Here is a 14831-nt window from a genome sequence, read left to right on the forward strand (position 1 = left end):
AGAAATAAATGTCCATTAAGAAACAAGCAATTAGAAGATTGTCCTGCCTTCCCTTCGAGATATATCGAACTCCAGAAGGCGGAAAGGAATACGATAAGGATCTCATTAATAGAAATAAATGTCCATTAAGAAACAAGCAATTAGAAGATTGTCCTGCCTTCCCTTCGAGATATATCGAACTCCAGAAGGCGGGAAGGAGTACGATAAGGTCCACTTTAATAAAATTACATGTACATTAAGAAACAAGCAATTGGAAGAGTGTCTTGCCTTCCGTTCGAGATATATCGAACTCCAGAAGGCGGGAAGGAGTACGATAAGGTCCACGTTAATAGAATTGAATGTACATTAAGAAACATACAATTGGAAGAGTGTCTTGCTTTCCGTTCGAGATATATCGAACTCCAGAAGGCGGAAAAGAATACGATATGGTCCACGTTAATAGAATTAAATGTAGATTAAGAAACAAACAATTGGAAGAGTGTCTTGCCGTCCGTTCGAGATATATCGAACTCCAGAAGGCGGAAAGGAATACGATAAGGATATCATTATTAGAAATAAATGTCCATTAAGAAACAAGCAATTAGAAGATTGTCCTGCCCTCCCTTCGAGATATATCGAACTCCAGAAGGCGGAAAGGAATACGATAAGGATCTCATTAATAGAAATAAATGTCCGTTAAGAAACAAACAATTGGAAGAGTGTCTTGCGTTCCGTTCGAGATATATCGAACTCCAGAAGGCGGAAAAGAATACGATATGGTCCACGTTAATAGAATTAAATGTACATTAAGAAACAAACAATTGGAAGAGTGTCTTGCCTTCCGTACGAGATATATCGAACTCCTGAAGGCGGAAAGGAATACGATAAGGATCTCATTAATAGAAAGAAATGTCCATTAAGAAACAAGCAATTAGAAGATTGTCCTGCCGTCCCTTCGAGATATATCGAACTCCAGAAGGGGGTAAGAAATACGATAAAGTCCACGTTAATAGAATTGAATGTACATTAAGAAACAAGCAATTAGAAGAGTGTCCTGCCATCCGTTCGAGATATATCGAACTCCAGAAGGCGGGAAGGAGTACGATAAGGTCCACTTTAATAAAATTACATGTACATTAAGAAACAAGCAATTGGAAGAGTGTCTTGCCTTCCGTTCGAGATATATCGAACTCCAGAAGGCGGGAAGGAGTACGATAAGGTCCACGTTAATAGAATTGAATGTACATTAAGAAACAAGCAATTAGAAGAGTGTCCTGCCTCCCGTTCGAGATATGTCGAACTCCAGAAGGCGGAAAGGAATACGATAAGGATCTCATTAATAGAAATAAATGTCCATTAAGAAACAAGCAATTAGAAGAGTGTCCTGCCTTCCCTTCGAGATATATCGAACTCCAGAAGGCGGAAAGGAATACGATAAGGTCCACGTAAATAGAAATAAACGTACATTAAGAAACATACAATTGGAAGAGTGTCTTGCTTTCCGTTCGAGATATATCGAACTCCAGAAGGCGGAAAAGAATACGATATGGTCCACGTTAATAGAATTAAATGTACATTAAGAAACAAACAATTGGAAGAGTGTCTTGCCGTCCGTTCGAGATATATCGAACTCCAGAAGGCGGAAAGGAATACGATAAGGATATCATTATTAGAAATAAATGTCCATTAAGAAACAAGCAATTAGAAGATTGTCCTGCCCTCCCTTCGAGATATATCGACCTCCAGAAGGCGGAAAGGAATACGATAAGGATCTCATTAATAGAAATAAATGTCCATTAAGAAACAAACAATTGGAAGAGTGTCTTGCGTTCCGTTCGAGATATATCGAACTCCTGAAGGCGGAAAGGAATACGATAAGGATCTCATTAATAGAAAGAAATGTCCATTAAGAAACAAGCAATTAGAAGAGTGTCCTGCCTTCCGTTCGAGATATATCGAACTCCAGAAGGGGGTAAGAAATACGATAAAGTCCACGTTAATAGAATTGAATGTACATTAAGAAACAAGTAATTAGAAGAGTGTCCTGCCATCCGTTCGAGATATATCGAACTCCAGAAGGCGGGAAGGAGTACGATAAGGTCCACTTTAATAAAATTACATGTACATTAAGAAACAAGCAATTGGAAGAGTGTCTTGCCTTCCGTTCGAGATATATCGAACTCCAGAAGGCGGGAAGTAGTACGATAAGGTCCACGTTAATAGAATTGAATGTACATTAAGAAACAAGCAATTAGAAGAGTGTCCTGCCTCCCGTTCGAGATATGTCGAACTCCAGAAGGCGGAAAGGAATACGATAAGGTCGACGTTAATAGAAATAAACGTACATTAAGAAACAAACAATTGGAAGAGTGTCTTGCGTTCCGTTCGAGATATATCGAACTCCAGAAGGGGGTAAGGAATACGAGAAGGTCCACGTTAATAGAATTGAATGTACATTAAGAAACAAGCAATTAGAAGAGTGTCCTGCCTCCCGTTCGAGATATATCGAACTCCAGAAGGCGGTAAGGAATACGATGAGGTCCACGTAAATAGAAATAAACGTACATTAAGAAACAAACAATTGGAAGAGTGTCTTGCGTTCCGTTCGAGATATATCGAACTCCAGAAGGCGGTAAGGAATACGATAAGGTCCACGTTAATAGAATTGAATGCACATTAAGAAACAAACAATTGGAAGAGTGTCTTGCCTTCCCTTCGAGATATATCGAACTCCAAAAGGCGGAAAGGAATACGATAAGGATCTCATTAATAGAAATAAATGTCCATTAAGAAACAAGCAATTAGAAGAGTGTCCTGCATTCCCTTCGAGATATATCGAACTCCAGAAGGCGGAAAGGAATAGGATAAGGATCTCATTAATAGAAATAAATGTCCATTAAGAAACAAACAATTGGAAGAGTGTCTTGCCTTCCGTTCGAGATATATCGAACTCCAAAAGGCGGAAAGGAATACGATAAAGTCGACGTTAATAGAATTAAATGTTCATTAAGAAACAAGCAATTAGAAGAGTGTCCTGCCTTCCCTTCGAGATATATCGAACTCCAGAAGGCGGAAAGGAATACGATAAGGATCTCATTAATAGAAATAAATGTCCATTAAGAAACAAGCAATTAGAAGAGTGTCCTGCCTCCCGTTCGAGATATATCGAACTCTAGAAGGCGGAAAGGAATACAATAAGGTCCACGTTAATAGAATTAAATGTACATTAAGAAACAAGCAATTAGAAGAGTCTCCTGCTTTCCGTTCGAGATATATCGAACTCCAGAAGACGGAAAGGAATACTATAATGTCGACGTTAATAGAATTAAATGAACATTAAGAAACAAGCAATTAGAAGAGTGTCCTGCCTTCCGTTCGAGATATATCGAACTCCAAAAGGCGGAAAGGAATACGATAAGGTCCACGTTAATAGAATTAAATGTACATTAAGAAACAAGCAATTAGAAGAGTGTCCTGCCTCCCGTTCGAGATATATCGAACTCTAGAAGGCGGAAAGGAATACAATAAGGTCCACGTTAATAGAATTAAATGTACATTAAGAAACAAGCAATTAGAAGAGTCTCCTGCTTTCCGTTCGAGATATATCGAACTCCAGAAGACGGAAAGGAATACAATAAGGTCCACGTTAATAGAATTAAATGTACATTAAGAAACAAGCAATTAGAAGAGTGTCCTGCCTCCCGTTCGAGATATATCGAACTCCAGAAGACGGAAAGGAATACTATAAGGTCCTAGTTAATAGAATTAAATGTACATTAAGAAACAAGCAATTAGAAGAGTGTCCTGCCTCCCGTTCGAGATATATCGAACTCTAGAAGGCGGAAAGGAATACGATAAGGTCCACGTTCATAGAATTGCAAGTACATTAAGAAACAAGCAATTAGAAGAGTGTCCTGCCTCCCGTTCGAGATATATCGAACTCCGGAAGGCGGAAAGGAATACTATAAGGTCCACGTTAATAGAATTAAATGTACATTAAGAAACAAGCAATTAGAAGAGTGTCCTGCATTCCCTTCGAGATATATCGAACTCCAGAAGGCGGGAAGGAGTACGATAAGGTCCACGTTAATAGAATTAAATGTACATTAAGAAACAAGCAATTAGAAGAGTGTCCTGCATTCCCTTCGAGATATATCGAACTCCAGAAGGCGGAAAGGAATACGATAAAGATCTCATTAATAGAAATAAATGTCCATTAAGAAACAAACAATTGGAAGAGTGTCTTGCCTTCCGTTCGAGATATATCGAACTCCAGAAGGCGGAAAGGAATACGATAAGGTCCTCATTAATAGAATTAAATGTACATTAAGAAACAAACAATTGGAAGAGTGTCTTGCCTTCCGTTCGAGATATATCGAACTCCAGAAGGCGGAAAGGAATACGATAAGGTCCTCATTAATAGAATTAATTGTACATTAAGAAACAAACAATTGGAAGAGTGTCGTGCCTTCCGTTCGAGATATATCGAACTCCAGAAGGCGGAAAGGAATACGATAAGGTCCACGTTAATAGAATTGAGTGTACGTTAAGAAACAAGCAATTAGAAGAGTGTCCTGCCTTCCCTTCGAGATATATCGAACTCCAGAAGGCGGAAAGGAATACGATAAGGATCTCATTAATAGAAATAAATGTCCATTAAGAAACAAGCAATTAGAAGAGTGTCTTGCCTACCGTTCGAGATATATCGAACTCCAGAAGGCGGAAAGGAATACGATAAGGTCCACGTTAATAGAATTAAATGTACATTAAGAAACAAGCAATTAGAAGAGTGTCCTGCATTCCCTTCGAGATATATCGAACTCCAGAAGGCGGAAAGGAATACGATAAGGTCCACGTAAATAGAAATAAACGTACTTTAAGAAACATACAATTGGAAGAGTGTGTTGCGTTCCGTTCGAGATATATCGAACTCCAGAAGGCGGTAAGGAATACGATAAGGTCCACGTTAATAGAATTGAATGTACATTAAGAAACAAGCAATTAGAAGAGTGTCCTACATTCCCTTCGAGATATATCGAACTCCAGAAGGCGGAAAGGAATACGATAAGGTCCACGTAAATAGAAATAAACGTACATTAAGAAACAAAGAATTGGAAGAGTGTCTTGCGTTCCGTTCGAGATATATCGAACTCCAGAAGGCGGAAAGGAATACGATAAGGTCCACGTTAATAGATTTAAATGTACATTAAGAAACAAACAATTGGAAGAGTGTCTCGCGTTCCGTTCGAGATATATCGAACTCCAGAAGGCGGTAAGGAATACGATAAGGTCCACGTTAATAGAATTGAATGCACATTAAGAAACAAACAATTGGAAGAGTGTCTTGCCTTCCGTTCGAGATATATCGAACTCCAGAAGGCGGGAAGGAGTACGATAAGGTCCACGTTAATAGAATTGAATGCACATTAAGAAACAAACAATTGGAAGAGTGTCTTGCCTTCCCTTCGAGATATATCGAACTCCAGAAGGCGGTAAGGAATACGATAAGGTCCACGTTAATAGAATTGAATGCACATTAAGAAACAAACAATTGGAAGAGTGTCTTGCCTTCCCTTCGAGATATATCGAACTCCAAAAGGCGGAAAGGAATACGATAAGGATCTCATTAATAGAAATAAATGTCCATTAAGAAACAAGCAATTAGAAGAGTGTCCTGCATTCCCTTCGAGATATATCGAACTCCAGAAGGCGGAAAGGAATAGGATAAGGATCTCATTAATAGAAATAAATGTCCATTAAGAAACAAACAATTGGAAGAGTGTCTTGCCTTCCGTTCGAGATATATCGAACTCCAAAAGGCGGAAAGGAATACGATAAAGTCGACGTTAATAGAATTAAATGTTCATTAAGAAACAAGCAATTAGAAGAGTGTCCTGCCTACCCTTCGAGATATATCGAACTCCAGAAGGCGGAAAGGAATACGATAAGGATCTCATTAATAGAAATAAATGTCCATTAAGAAACAAGCAATTAGAAGAGTGTCCTGCCTCCCGTTCGAGATATATCGAACTCTAGAAGGCGGAAAGGAATACAATAAGGTCCACGTTAATAGAATTAAATGTACATTAAGAAACAAGCAATTAGAAGAGTCTCCTGCTTTCCGTTCGAGATATATCGAACTCCAGAAGACGGAAAGGAATACTATAATGTCGACGTTAATAGAATTAAATGAACATTAAGAAACAAGCAATTAGAAGAGTGTCCTGCCTTCCGTTCGAGATATATCGAACTCCAAAAGGCGGAAAGGAATACGATAAGGTCCACGTTAATAGAATTAAATGTACATTAAGAAACAAGCAATTAGAAGAGTGTCCTGCCTCCCGTTCGAGATATATCGAACTCTAGAAGGCGGAAAGGAATACAATAAGGTCCACGTTAATAGAATTAAATGTACATTAAGAAACAAGCAATTAGAAGAGTCTCCTGCTTTCCGTTCGAGATATATCGAACTCCAGAAGACGGAAAGGAATACAATAAGGTCCACGTTAATAGAATTAAATGTACATTAAGAAACAAGCAATTAGAAGAGTGTCCTGCCTCCCGTTCGAGATATATCGAACTCCAGAAGACGGAAAGGAATACTATAAGGTCCTAGTTAATAGAATTAAATGTACATTAAGAAACAAGCAATTAGAAGAGTGTCCTGCCTCCCGTTCGAGATATATCGAACTCTAGAAGGCGGAAAGGAATACGATAAGGTCCACGTTCATAGAATTGCAAGTACATTAAGAAACAAGCAATTAGAAGAGTGTCCTGCCTCCCGTTCGAGATATATCGAACTCCGGAAGGCGGAAAGGAATACTATAAGGTCCACGTTAATAGAATTAAATGTACATTAAGAAACAAGCAATTAGAAGAGTGTCCTGCATTCCCTTCGAGATATATCGAACTCCAGAAGGCGGGAAGGAGTACGATAAGGTCCACGTTAATAGAATTAAATGTACATTAAGAAACAAGCAATTAGAAGAGTGTCCTGCATTCCCTTCGAGATATATCGAACTCCAGAAGGCGGAAAGGAATACGATAAAGATCTCATTAATAGAAATAAATGTCCATTAAGAAACAAACAATTGGAAGAGTGTCTTGCCTTCCGTTCGAGATATATCGAACTCCAGAAGGCGGAAAGGAATACGATAAGGTCCTCATTAATAGAATTAAATGTACATTAAGAAACAAACAATTGGAAGAGTGTCTTGCCTTCCGTTCGAGATATATCGAACTCCAGAAGGCGGAAAGGAATACGATAAGGTCCTCATTAATAGAATTAATTGTACATTAAGAAACAAACAATTGGAAGAGTGTCGTGCCTTCCGTTCGAGATATATCGAACTCCAGAAGGCGGAAAGGAATACGATAAGGTCCACGTTAATAGAATTGAGTGTACGTTAAGAAACAAGCAATTAGAAGAGTGTCCTGCCTTCCCTTCGAGATATATCGAACTCCAGAAGGCGGAAAGGAATACGATAAGGATCTCATTAATAGAAATAAATGTCCATTAAGAAACAAGCAATTAGAAGAGTGTCTTGCCTACCGTTCGAGATATATCGAACTCCAGAAGGCGGAAAGGAATACGATAAGGTCCACGTTAATAGAATTAAATGTACATTAAGAAACAAGCAATTAGAAGAGTGTCCTGCATTCCCTTCGAGATATATCGAACTCCAGAAGGCGGAAAGGAATACGATAAGGTCCACGTAAATAGAAATAAACGTACTTTAAGAAACATACAATTGGAAGAGTGTGTTGCGTTCCGTTCGAGATATATCGAACTCCAGAAGGCGGTAAGGAATACGATAAGGTCCACGTTAATAGAATTGAATGTACATTAAGAAACAAGCAATTAGAAGAGTGTCCTACATTCCCTTCGAGATATATCGAACTCCAGAAGGCGGAAAGGAATACGATAAAGATCTCATTAATAGAAATAAATGTCCATTAAGAAACAAACAATTGGAAGAGTGTCTTGCCTTCCGTTCGAGATATATCGAACTCCAGAAGGCGGAAAGGAATACGATAAGGTCCTCATTAATAGAATTAAATGTACATTAAGAAACAAACAATTGGAAGAGTGTCTTGCCTTCCGTTCGAGATATATCGAACTCCAGAAGGCGGAAAGGAATACGATAAGGTCCTCATTAATAGAATTAAATGTACATTAAGAAACAAACAATTGGAAGAGTGTCCTGCCTTCCGTTCGAGATATATCGAACTCCAGAAGGCGGAAAGGAATACGATAAGGTCCACGTTAATAGAATTGAATGTACATTCAGAAACAAGCAATTAGAAGAGTGTCCTGCCTTCCCTACGAGATATATCGAACTCCAGAAGGCGGAAAGGAATACGATAAGGATCTCATTAATAGAAATAAATGTCCATTAAGAAACAAGCAATTAGAAGAGTGTCTTGCCTACCGTTCGAGATATATCGAACTGCAGAAGGCGGAAAGGAATACGATAAGGTCCACGTTAATAGAATTAAATGTACATTAAGAAACAAGCAATTAGAAGAGTGTCCTGCCCTCCCTTCGAGATATATCGAACTCCAGAAGGCGGAAAGGAATACGATAAAGATCTCATTAATAGAAATAAATGTCCATTAAGAAACAAGCAATTAGAAGATTGTCCTGCCGTCCCTTCGAGATATATCGAACTCCAGAAGGGGGTAAGAAATACGATAAAGTCCACGTTAATAGAATTGAATGTACATTAAGAAACAAGCAATTAGAAGAGTGTCCTGCCTCCCGTTCGAGATATGTCGAACTCCAGAAGGCGGAAAGGAATACGATAAGGATCTCATTAATAGAAATAAATGTCCATTAAGAAACAAGCAATTAGAAGAGTGTCCTGCCTTCCCTTCGAGATATATCGAACTCCAGAAGGCGGAAAGGAATACGATAAGGTCCACGTAAATAGAAATAAACGTACATTAAGAAACATACAATTGGAAGAGTGTCTTGCTTTCCGTTCGAGATATATCGAACTCCAGAAGGCGGAAAAGAATACGATAAGGATCTCATTAATAGAAAGAAATGTCCATTAAGAAACAAGCAATTAGAAGATTGTCCTGCCGTCCCTTCGAGATATATCGAACTCCAGAAGGGGGTAAGAAATACGATAAAGTCCACGTTAATAGAATTGAATGTACATTAAGAAACAAGCAATTAGAAGAGTGTCCTGCCTTCCGTTCGAGATATATCGAACTCCAGATGGCGGAAAGGAATACGATAAGGATATCATTATTAGAAATAAATGTCCATTAAGAAACAAGCAATTAGAAGATTGTCCTGCCCTCCCTTCGAGATATATCGACCTCCAGAAGGCGGAAAGGAATACGATAAGGATCTCATTAATAGAAATAAATGTCCATTAAGAAACAAACAATTGGAAGAGTGTCTTGCGTTCCGTTCGAGATATATCGAACTCCTGAAGGCGGAAAGGAATACGATAAGGATCTCATTAATAGAAAGAAATGTCCATTAAGAAACAAGCAATTAGAAGATTGTCCTGCCGTCCCTTCGAGATATATCGAACTCCAGAAGGGGGTAAGAAATACGATAAAGTCCACGTTAATAGAATTGAATGTACATTAAGAAACAAGCAATTAGAAGAGTGTCCTGCCTTCCGTTCGAGATATATCGAACTCCAGATGGCGGAAAGGAATACGATAAAGTCCACGTTAATAGAATTGAATGTACATTAAGAAACAAGCAATTAGAAGAGTGTCCTGCCATCCGTTCGAGATATATCGAACTCCAGAAGGCGGGAAGGAGTACGATAAGGTCCACTTTAATAAAATTACATGTACATTAAGAAACAAGCAATTGGAAGAGTGTCTTGCCTTCCGTTCGAGATATATCGAACTCCAGAAGGCGGGAAGTAGTACGATAAGGTCCACGTTAATAGAATTGAATGTACATTAAGAAACAAGCAATTAGAAGAGTGTCCTGCCTCCCGTTCGAGATATGTCGAACTCCAGAAGGCGGAAAGGAATACGATAAGGTCGACGTTAATAGAAATAAACGTACATTAAGAAACAAACAATTGGAAGAGTGTCTTGCGTTCCGTTCGAGATATATCGAACTCCAGAAGGGGGTAAGGAATACGAGAAGGTCCACGTTAATAGAATTGAATGTACATTAAGAAACAAGCAATTAGAAGAGTGTCCTGCCTCCCGTTCGAGATATATCGAACTCCAGAAGGCGGTAAGGAATACGATGAGGTCCACGTAAATAGAAATAAACGTACATTAAGAAACAAACAATTGGAAGAGTGTCTTGCGTTCCGTTCGAGATATATCGAACTCCAGAAGGCGGTAAGGAATACGATAAGGTCCACGTTAATAGAATTGAATGCACATTAAGAAACAAGCAATTAGAAGAGTGTCCTGCCATCCGTTCGAGATATATCGAACTCCAGAAGGCGGTAAGGAATACGATGAGGTCCACGTAAATAGAAATAAACGTACATTAAGAAACAAACAATTGGAAGAGTGTCTTGCGTTCCGTTCGAGATATATCGAACTCCAGAAGGCGGAAAGGAATACGATAAGGTCCACGTTAATAGATTTAAATGTACATTAAGAAACAAACAATTGGAAGAGTGTCTTGCGTTCCGTTCGAGATATATCGAACTCCAGAAGGCGGTAAGGAATACGATAAGGTCCACGTTAATAGAATTGAATGCACATTAAGAAACAAACAATTGGAAGAGTGTCTTGCCTTCCGTTCGAGATATATCGAACTCCAGAAGGCGGGAAGGAGTACGATAAGGTCCACGTTAATAGAATTGAATGCACATTAAGAAACAAACAATTGGAAGAGTGTCTTGCCTTCCCTTCGAGATATATCGAACTCCAAAAGGCGGAAAGGAATACGATAAAGTCCACGTTAATAGAATTGAATGTACGTTAAGAAACAAGCAATTAGAAGAGTGTCCTGCATTCCCTTCGAGATATATCGAACTCCAGAAGGCGGAAAGGAATACGATAAGGATCTCATTAATAGGAATAAATGTCCATTAAGAAACAAGCAATTAGAAGAGTGTCCTGCATTCCCTTCGAGATATATCGAACTCCAGAAGGCGGAAAGGAATACGATAAGGATCTCATTAATAGAAATAAATGTCCATTAAGAAACAAACAATTGGAAGAGTGTCTTGCCTTCCGTTCGAGATATATCGAACTCCAGAAGGCGGAAAGGAATACGATAAGGTCCACGTTAATAGAATTGAATGTACATTAAGAAACAAGCAATTAGAAGAGTGTCCTGCATTCCCTTCGAGATATATCGAACTCCAGAAGGCGGAAAGGAATACGATAAGGATCTCATTAATAGAAATAAATGTCCATTAAGAAACAAACAATTGGAAGAGTGTCCTGCATTCCCTTCGAGATATATCGAACTCCAGAAGGCGGAAAGGAATAGGATAAGGATCTCATTAATAGAAATAAATGTCCATTAAGAAACAAACAATTGGAAGAGTGTCTTGCCTTCCGTTCGAGATATATCGAACTCCAAAAGGCGGGAAGGAGTACGATAATGTCCACGTTAATAGAATTAAATGTTCATTAAGAAACAAACAATTGGAAGAGTGTCTTGCCTTCCCTTCGAGATATATCGAACTCCAGAAGGCGGAAAGGAATACGATAAGGTCCACGTTAATAGAATTGAATGTACATTAAGAAACAAGCAATTAGAAGAGTGTCTTGCCTACCGTTCGAGATATATCGAACTCCAGAAGGCGGAAAGGAATACGATAAGGTCCTCATTAATAGAATTAAATGTACATTAAGAAACAAACAATTGGAAGAGTGTCTTGCCTTCCCTTCGAGATATATCGAACTCCAGAAGGCGGAAAGGAATACGATAAGGACCACGTTAATAGAATTGAATGTACATTAAGAAACAAGCAATTAGAAGAGTGTCTTGCCTACCGTTCGAGATATATCGAACTCCAGAAGGCGGAAAGGAATACGATAAGGTCCTCATTAATAGAATTAAATGTACATTAAGAAACAAACAATTGGAAGAGTGTCTTGGCTTCCGTTCGAGATATATCGAACTCCAGAAGGCGGAAAGGAATACGATAAGGTCCACGTTAATAGAATTGAATGTACATTAAGAAACAAGCAATTAGAAGAGTGTCCTGCATTCCCTTCGAGATATATCGAACTCCAGAAGGCGGAAAGGAATACGATAAGGATCTCATTAATAGAAATAAATGTCCATTAAGAAACAAGCAATTAGAAGAGTGTCCTGCATTCCCTTCAAGATATATCGAACTCCAGAAGGCGGAAAGGAATACGATAAGGATCTCATTAATAGAAATAAATGTCCATTAAGAAACAAACAATTGGAAGAGTGTCTTGCGTTCCGTTCGAGATATATCGAACTCCAGAAGGGGGTAAGGAATACGATAAGGTCCTCATTAATAGAATTAAATGTACATTAAGAAACAAACAATTGGAAGAGTGTCTTGCCTTCCCTTCGAGATATATCGAACTCCAGAAGGCGGAAAGGAATACGATAAGGACCACGTTAATAGAATTGAATGTACATTAAGAAACAAGCAATTAGAAGAGTGTCTTGCCTACCGTTCGAGATATATCGAACTCCAAAAGGCGGAAAGGAATACGATAAAGTCGACGTTAATAGAATTAAATGTTCATTAAGAAACAAACAATTAGAAGAGTGTCCTGCCTTCCGTTTGAGATATATCGAACTCCAGAAGGCGGGAAGGAGTACGATAATGTCCACGTTAATAGAAATAAATGTCCATTAAGAAACAAACAATTGGAAGAGTGTCCTGCATTCCCTTCGAGATATATCGAACTCCAGAAGGCGGAAAGGAATACGATAAGGATCTCATTAATAGAAATAAATGTCCATTAAGAAACAAGCAATTAGAAGAGTGTCTTGCCTACCGTTCGAGATATATCGAACTCCAGAAGGCGGAAAGGAATACGATAAGGTCCTCATTAATAGAATTAAATGTACATTAAGAAACAAACAATTGGAAGAGTGTCTTGCCTTCCCTTCGAGATATATCGAACTCCAGAAGGCGGAAAGGAATACGATAAGGACCACGTTAATAGAATTGAATGTACATTAAGAAACAAGCAATTAGAAGAGTGTCTTGCCTACCGTTCGAGATATATCGAACTCCAGAAGGCGGAAAGGAATACGATAAGGTCCTCATTAATAGAATTAAATGTACATTAAGAAACAAACAATTGGAAGAGTGTCTTGGCTTCCGTTCGAGATATATCGAACTCCAGAAGGCGGAAAGGAATACGATAAGGTCCACGTTAATAGAATTGAATGTACATTAAGAAACAAGCAATTAGAAGAGTGTCCTGCATTCCCTTCGAGATATATCGAACTCCAGAAGGCGGAAAGGAATACGATAAGGATCTCATTAATAGAAATAAATGTCCATTAAGAAACAAGCAATTAGAAGAGTGTCCTGCATTCCCTTCAAGATATATCGAACTCCAGAAGGCGGAAAGGAATACGATAAGGATCTCATTAATAGAAATAAATGTCCATTAAGAAACAAACAATTGGAAGAGTGTCTTGCGTTCCGTTCGAGATATATCGAACTCCAGAAGGGGGTAAGGAATACGAGAAGGTCCACGTTAATAGAATTAAATGTACATTAAGAAACAAGCAATTAGAAGAGTGTCCTGCCTTCCGTTCGAGATATATCGAACTCCAGAAGGCGGAAAGGAATACGATAAGGTCCACGTTAATAGAATTAAATGTACATTAAGAAACAAGCAATTAGAAGAGTGTCCTGCCTCCCGTTCGAGATATATCGAACTCTAGAAGGCGGAGAGGAATACGATAAGGTCCACGTTAATAGAATTAAATGTACATTAAGAAACAAACAATTGGAAGAGTGTCCTTCCTCCCGTTCGGGATATATCGAACTCCAGAAGGCGGAATGGAATACGATAAGGTCCACGTTAATAGAATTAAGTGTACATTAAGAAACATGCAATTAGAAGAGTGTCCTGCCTTCCGTTCGAGATATATCGAACTCTAGAAGGTGGAAAGGAATACGATAAGGTCCACGTTAATAGAATTAAATGTACATTAAGAAACATGCAATTAGAAGAGTGTCCTGCCTTCCGTTCGAGATATATCGAACTCCAGAAGGCGGAAAGGAATACAATAAGGTCCACGTTAATAGAATTAAATGTACATTAAGAAACAAGCAATTAGAAGAGTCTCCTGTCTTCCGTTCGAGATATATCGAACTCCAGAAGAGGGAAAGGAATACTATAAGGTCCACGTTAATAGAATTAAATGTACATTAAGAAACAAGCAATTAGAAGAGTGTCCTGCCTTCCGTTCGAGATATATCGAACTCCAGAAGGCGGAAAGGAATACGATAAGGTCCACGTTAATAGAATTAAATGTACATTAAGAAACAAGCAATTAGAAGAGTGTCCTGCCTTCCGTTCGAGATATATCGAACTCCAGAAGGCGGAAAGGAATACGATAAGGTCCACGTTAATAGAATTAAATGTACATTAAGAAACAAGCAATTAAAAGAGTGTCCTTCCTCCCGTTCGAGATATATCGAACTCCAGAAGGCGGAAAGGAATACAATAAGGTCCACGTTAATAGAATTAAATGTACATTAAGAAACAAGCAATTAGAAGAGTGTCCTGCCTCCCGTTCGAGATATATCGAACTCCAGAAGGCGGAAAGGAATACAATAAGGTCCACGTTAATAGAATTAAATGTACATTAAGAAACGTGCAATTAGAAGAGTGTCCTGCCTTCCGTTCGAGATATATCGAACTCTAGAAGGCGGAATGGAATA

At 38.6% G+C, this 14831-nt stretch overlaps 1 long non-coding RNA gene across 2 annotated transcripts in view; it reads left to right on the top strand.

Moving 5' to 3' along the window:
* The window catches only part of LOC127067523 (uncharacterized), a 34950-nt gene extending 20222 nt beyond the window's left edge, over positions 1–14728 (top strand). Inside the window, exons 4-7 of one of the 2 annotated variants that reach the window (XR_007782648.1) lie at positions 2519–2628; positions 10219–10328; positions 10439–10548; positions 13299–14728. This is a non-coding gene — a long non-coding RNA (uncharacterized LOC127067523). The remainder of the gene's footprint in view (positions 1–2518; positions 2629–10218; positions 10329–10438; positions 10549–13298) is intronic. The other variant, XR_007782650.1, reaches the window with a different exon arrangement.
* The last annotated feature ends 103 nt before the right edge of the window (positions 14729–14831 follow it).

The sequence above is a fragment of the Vespula vulgaris genome, chromosome 1, assembly GCF_905475345.1.
Source record: "Vespula vulgaris chromosome 1, iyVesVulg1.1, whole genome shotgun sequence".
Lineage (NCBI taxonomy): Eukaryota > Metazoa > Arthropoda > Insecta > Hymenoptera > Vespidae > Vespula > Vespula vulgaris.